Source organism: Ipomoea nil, unplaced genomic scaffold, assembly GCF_001879475.1.
Source record: "Ipomoea nil cultivar Tokyo-kokei standard unplaced genomic scaffold, Asagao_1.1 scaffold0268, whole genome shotgun sequence".
NCBI lineage: Eukaryota > Viridiplantae > Streptophyta > Magnoliopsida > Solanales > Convolvulaceae > Ipomoea > Ipomoea nil.
In genome coordinates, this window is record NW_017616696.1 from 737011 (window position 1) to 744105 (window position 7095).

The following is a 7095-nucleotide window of genomic DNA, read 5'->3' on the forward strand; positions in this document are numbered from 1 at the left end:
TCATGCATATTCTTAATATTAATAAAGAATTAATAAATTATTTTTATGTTTTAATATTTACTCTCTTTATCCTATTTATTTATAGCTCATTCATTTATCTCCATTATTTAAATTTTAGTATTAAAGTCTATGGGACCTCGCCCCCTAGAGTCACTGCACAATCAGTCATCGATGCCTCGATGCCTCTAGACCAGTTAAATTTCGAGGGACTATTTTTTTGTATTTATTAATACTACGTCTGATGTAGTTCCCTACTTACTATTTCCTGAGTCAAATTAACTCTTTCTTCTTTGTTTATTTTCTTTAGTATTTTTTACTTATTTTTAAATTTAATTTTTGTGTTTAATAATACTTTTAGTGTAATTTTTAAATATATAAATTTTTGCATACTACTAAATTTAATATTATGAAAAATTAGATTAAAAATAACTGAACCAAGACACATAAAATGGGACAGAGGTAGTACTAAAAAAATTTAGTAAACACTAAATCAAATGTTTTTTTTAACCACTAATTCTGCATTATAAAGCATCTCTCAAAAAAATAAAAAATAGTTTTATACAGGGACGGAGCCAAAGGAGGGGCAGGGGGGCAACTTCCCCCTCACCCCACCCCACCCCATATATAATCTTTGTATGTATATATGTATATATAGTACATGTTTTAGTATTAGTCTAAAAAAACTATTAAATGTTAATAAGAATTTGTTAGATTGGTTGGTTGAGCACATGTTTGATAATTGTAAAGGTTAAAGGTTCAAATCTTAGCATTAACATATTTTTATAGTGTTTTTAATTCAACTTAATTATGTTTCATAGTTCGAATCCTTTAGCATCAACATATTTTTATAGTGTTTTTAATTCAACTTAATTATGTTTCATAGTTCGAATTCTTTAGCATCAATATATTTTGTTTTTAATTCAAAATTAATTATGTTTCATATTTTGTTATGAATATTTTTATAAAGTTTTGATGTGTTTTATTTTTCGTCGATATCCAACAATATTTACAACTATATTTCTTAGGTAATTTTTTTTTAAATTATTTTTTTTTTTTTTAATGTTTCGCCTTTGAAAATTTTTTCTGAATTTGCCCCTACTTCTTCGCCCCCCTTCCTCCCTCCCTCAACCTAATTTCTAGCTCCGTCCCTGGTTCTATATATATAATAAAAATGGGATAGATATTTAATTAATAATGTCAAATATTCAATATGTGATTTGAAACCCATGACACAATCTAACACAAGCTAAGTGTTACCGCTAATATTATTGTTTCTTTTAGTATAAAGATTAGATTTCTCGTACGACATCTGTCTTATAGTTGGCAAAAAAAGGTTTCATTCATCATTAAACATGTGTCTGATTAGGAAACTGGTCAAAAGATCAACCAATTCCTTGCTTCAACATTAGGTCTCTTCTGGGGTCCCATCCTATCAAATTCTAATCAATCACCACGTGTCAACTAACTGACCTCTACTGCGATTATATCAGGTCCTAATTAAATTTCATTCTTTATTTTTATTTTATTTATTTTTTTATTTTTTTGTGGTCGAGAAGCATAGCTGTGGCTCATCAAATAAGAGGTCTCATGTTCGAACTTCAGTGTGGGAGCATTGACTTTTTGTACTTAAGTAGGTTGAGAAAGTATGTATAAACAGACAGTGGCAGACCCAGAAAATAATGTGAGTGGGGGCATACTTAACTCTAGATCACACTTCTAAGAAAAAATTACATCTTTCACGATTTTGTCTGAAGAATTCGCTACGACTTTAGAATTGTCAATGAAAAATATCAAACATCTATAATATGTTCAAATACATTATAAATTATAATACAATAATATTTATGATAGACGACATGATAGTTAGGGGCGGAGCTAAAACTATACTTGGGTAGGGTTAAATTGTAAAACATCTTGAAATACTATAAAATATATGAAACATAATTGATTAGATAAATAGCTTGAATAGAAAAGATAGTATATTCATAAATATTTTAATTTTAATTTTCTTTTAGTTATATCAACTTTTAATTTTTCTAAATTAATTCGAATACAATGAAGTATAATATAAACTTGCGGACTACATTAATTAAATGATTCACAAAAAAGTAGACTTAAAAAATATTTAATTTATTGAAGGATTGGAAGGGTTAAAATAAAGAAAAGAAACTAAAAATACTATAATATTGGAATGGCTAAAATAATTTTTTTTCCTTTTAAAATAATTTTTTTTCTTTTAAAAAAAAAACTAAAAATACAAAGAAAACTACTAGTAGGAATTGATTGATCTCATAACCTACCATAAACAACCTAAGGGTTCTACCAACTAAGATACTAAAACCTTGAGTAAATCTTATATTTATATTTTATAAAAGGCTTAAATTAGGGAGGGGTCAGTGGGGGTAGCCCATTGTAGGTCCGCTATTGTGAACAGATACTACATTGTAATAGAGTCAATAGTATTCAAAATTAAATTTCATTCCTAAAGGAACATTTTTGTGATTCTATAGAATTCAATATTATAAACAAGTTTTATCTACTATACTCATTAGTCACTAATACTTGATTTAAGTACATATATATGATATATTTGATTGTATCGGGTGCTAAGAGCATCTCCAATGTGACTGCAAAACTGTAAAATCTTACGCCAAAACACCAAATATGCAAATTGGACTGCTCCAAAGGGAGATGGCATTGCGGCATAACGCCAAAATGTTTGGCGTTAATGAACAGTGCAGCGCCATATTTGGCCCTGCACTATTCATCTGCGGCAAATTAAAATGGGGAGGAAAAAATACCCTTTTGCCCTTGCTTCTTTTTATAATTCTAAATGTATCCTTTATTTGTTTTATATGTAATTTTTTATTTTCTACTATAGTGTTTTGTTCAATTTAGTCTTTCTACCTTAATTTTGTTTAATTTAGCCCATGTACTTTAAAAAGAGAAACAATTAAGGATAATAGCTGATGTAGCGTTGACATCGATAATTTTTGCCACGTCATCATACTTACATGCCAAACTCATATATTATTATTTTATAAATATATAAAATTAATTATTATTTTATAAATATATAAAATTAATTATTTTTACCACCAATATATTACGTTAATATGTCCAAAATATATACTTAAGTATTTGCTCACAATAAGATTTGAACAACTATCCTCTTATATATAAAAAATGCACTCACTACCAATTTGTCACTAATTTAAATTGTAAATTCATTGTAAAGAATGATTAAGTACCATTATAAAATGAGATTTGTAAAAAAATTTAGTTATAATAAAAATTTTCATAAAATTTAGAACAAATTGATAAGTAATTTTTTAAAAAATTTATATTTATAAAAAATTAATAATGACGATAAATATGTAATATTTTAATTTATTATGATCTATAATATTTTAATAATTGACATTTTTATCTTTTGTATTAAAATGCATATTACTTATTAGTTTATCAAAAAAAATATTAACATTAACAAAATTTTATTTATGCATTGCTAATGTAATTTAATTTATTTGAATAAATTATGTCATGTGTATTTTAATATAATTTAAAAATTGTATTTGTTAAAAAATATGAATAAAATAAAATATTATAATTTAATCTTCATTTTTATTTTTTATCAATATATATATATATATATATATATATATATATATATATATATATGTTCACTACCACTCTACCATTATCTTATATTGTTATTTCATTGTAAACAATAATTAAATACTCTACCATTATCTTATATTGTTATTTCATTGTAAACAATAATTAAATACTATTATAAAATGTGATTTGTAAATTTTTTTAGTTGTATTAAGAAGTTTAATACAAAAATAATATATTGATATAATAGATAAATTTAATATATATATATATATATATATATATATATATATATATATATATATATATATATATTTGGCAAAGGTTGAGTGTTCAAATCTTAATGTAAGAATGTATTTATTTTGGACATATTAATGTAATATATTGGTGGTAAAAATAATTAATTTTAAATAAATTTATAAAATAATATAAGAGTTGGCAGAGATGATGTTAGTGCTAATAAGTTATTGTCCTTTATTATTTCACTTTTTAAACCACAAATTGAACAAAATTAAGGTAGATGGACTATATTGAACAAAATACTATAGTATAGGGACCTTTTAGGTACTTTGACCATTATATATACATGCAGATTGAGTATTATGTTTGTGCTAAAAAGTATTAGATTTATGCTATAAAGTATTATATTTTATCTACCACGATCTAGGTCGCCTTCTCCTTCTCGCTCCGTGACTAGTGACCGTTCGCTGGTCACTTTTTTGCCTGAAATTTTCGCTGAAAGATGGCCGGATCCCTAATGACATGTGATAGCAGGTTATTTATCGGTTTTTGAGCTTCATTGCATCAAAATGAATTGTTGATGGGTGTAATTGCACCTTTATAAATTTGAGGGGGCTAATTGACTTTTCAGCTAAAGTTCGAGGGCCTATTTAACCATTTCTCTATAAAATATTTTTTTTTGGAGTACTATTGACTCTGTTACAATGTAGTATCTATTCTTAACTATTTTCTCAACCTATTGAAGCACAAAGAGTTTTTTTTTTTTTTTTTTTTTGAGGAGCGAACCCACAACCTCACATATGAGAGAGCAACTTGGTGCCACTAAGTACAAGGACCTTGGTCAAATGTAAATGCACCAGGGAAAATAAAGTATTATGTTTAATAAGTATTGATTTTATCTACATGCAAACTGTGTATTATATTTATACTGTGCTATGAAGTATTAGACATTGGCATTTGTCCTCCTTTCAAAAGATGAACAACTTCTCACATTCTCGGGTTTTAACATGCAAACTGTGTATTATATTTGTGCTATGAAGTATTAGATTTGTGCTATAAAGTATTATGCTCAAATCTTAATGCTTAAAGTATTTATTTTATCAACCGCAGATTTATAATACTAACCCATAACTATATATGATCCAAATTATATTAATCCAACTTATCTCACAGATTGAGACGTACGGTATCACACAAGTGTGACCCATTATAAAATAATGGGAAATAGAGTAGGGCTAAGAAACTGGTTGAATGGTTAGATCTGTTCAACGGTAAAGTACAACTTGGGGGGTTAAGGGCGTGGGGGAGGGGTTTGTTTTACGAAGAATAAAACTAACCATATCGAATCTATTATAAATCTTGGCATTGACAAAGAAATGGTGGGGAAAAGACCAACAATTTGGATCCGTAGGGACCAAACATATACATACAGCCAATGCATACATACGTGTGATATATACATATATAGAGATCGAGAGGAGGGAGGTTATAGACTATAGCCCCTAGTAGTAAGTTAAAGTTTTTAATCCTTTTGTTTTTTGAAAAATGATATATGTATTTTCATAAAGCATAATTTCTGCTATATTTATAAATTTTATTGGGTAATACTAGTTTTACATGCGCATTGCGCGAATAGATTAATGTCCAATATTTATATTCAAATAAATATTTAAAAGTACATCAATACAATATTATATAGGAGAAGTTCATACACAGACAATTGAATGTTGAATTTATTTATATAAATATGTAACTCAAAATATATGAATGCAAGATAATATAGGAAATTCATTATAATTGTCACTAAAATAAATGTTCGCAACTTTGTAAAATCGATAGTCTAAATACTCGGTCTAAAAACGATAATATAAATAAATACTACTTTTGATTTATTTTTTCTAGTATTATAATCTTAATTCTCTTTTGAGTAACATTGTCATTGTCTTCATTTTCACTATTTGTCATCTTCCTTTTTGTTGGTATTGTGTTATTTGCAACTGGGTTATTGTTGGTAGCATAGATGACAGCGTCATGCAATGAGATTATGGTGTAGGAAGCTGTGGATTTTCCTTGTGTATATGACTGGGATCATAGTTGTATTATAAACTCTTGATCTTGCAAGTGCCTATTGATATTTTGCAAGTGGTAGTTTGTTCCCCTACATGTTTCATGTGGATGTATTGAATAAAATATTAATATTTATTATATTTGTATAAGGTTCATGAGTAGTATCTCTTGTTCTATTTTCATAACTTGTTTACTTGATAGTAACAACAATAACTCCGCAGGTAGTTCGAATATTGATGTTGTAGCGTGTCCAGTTTCATTAATAATTTCTACATCCATTTTGCACCTGTTCATTTTCGAGTTCATATTTTTAGAATTAGTAGGAATGAGTGTAGTACCTGAGTTTGTGTGTGTGTGTGTGTGTGTTTTTTTTTTTTTTTTTTAAAAAAATTATTTTTATTGAATTGATATTAACTTTTAAGTTAAATTATTTTCCACTTTGTGCATAAGTTTTTTTTTTTTTTTTTTTTTTTTTTTTTTTTTTTAATAGTGACTACATCTTATATACCAAGTATTTTTGTTGTGAAGGTTAATGTCGATTTTGCCTGTAATCTAAGCAGGTTGAGTCTAGAAGATGAAATGAATTATAAATTTATATTAGTTTTAATATATTTAATTAATGCACGATAAGTATTTTACATACTAGATAAATTTATGAATCAACGGTGGCTATTTTGAAATTTCTTCATTTTATAAGTTTGCCAAATTGATTGCGGCATTGTTGTAGTCTCGGAATCTTTTCAGTGCATCAAATGTGTTACGATGTTCTATTGCCCTACATTGACAGATCTAATAATGAGTTTTAAATGTAGCTACGTAAGATTATGATATAATTAACATTTACATATTATTATCGACATAAAAGCATAGCAGTCCTTTAGGTGTTTTGCCCGGGGTTCATTTGGTTCAACCATTATTGTGTGAATGAGTTATTGTAGATAAAGAAATCTCTAGTTTAAAAATAAGATTAGATAATGTAGTAAAAATGTGAAAACATTTTAAATATGATGTAGTCTAGAGATATTACGAGGTAGTTTCCCGCTTCAATTTGTTGGGTTATTTGAATACTCTCTTTGTCAGCAAATCACCGAAGTAGTTAATATGATTAGATTCAAACTATTTTTTTTCATGATATTAAAAAAATACTTGGTAAATAAATATATAAACATT

The 7095-nt window shown here is 26.8% G+C and overlaps 1 long non-coding RNA gene across 1 annotated transcript; it reads left to right on the forward strand.

The window, feature by feature from the left end:
• The first annotated feature begins 5815 nt into the window (after positions 1–5815).
• On the forward strand, positions 5816–6884 carry LOC109153788. Its single transcript, XR_002049599.1, has 2 exons — positions 5816–5930; positions 6799–6884. It is a non-coding gene; the product is annotated as an uncharacterized LOC109153788 (long non-coding RNA).
• The last annotated feature ends 211 nt before the right edge of the window (positions 6885–7095 follow it).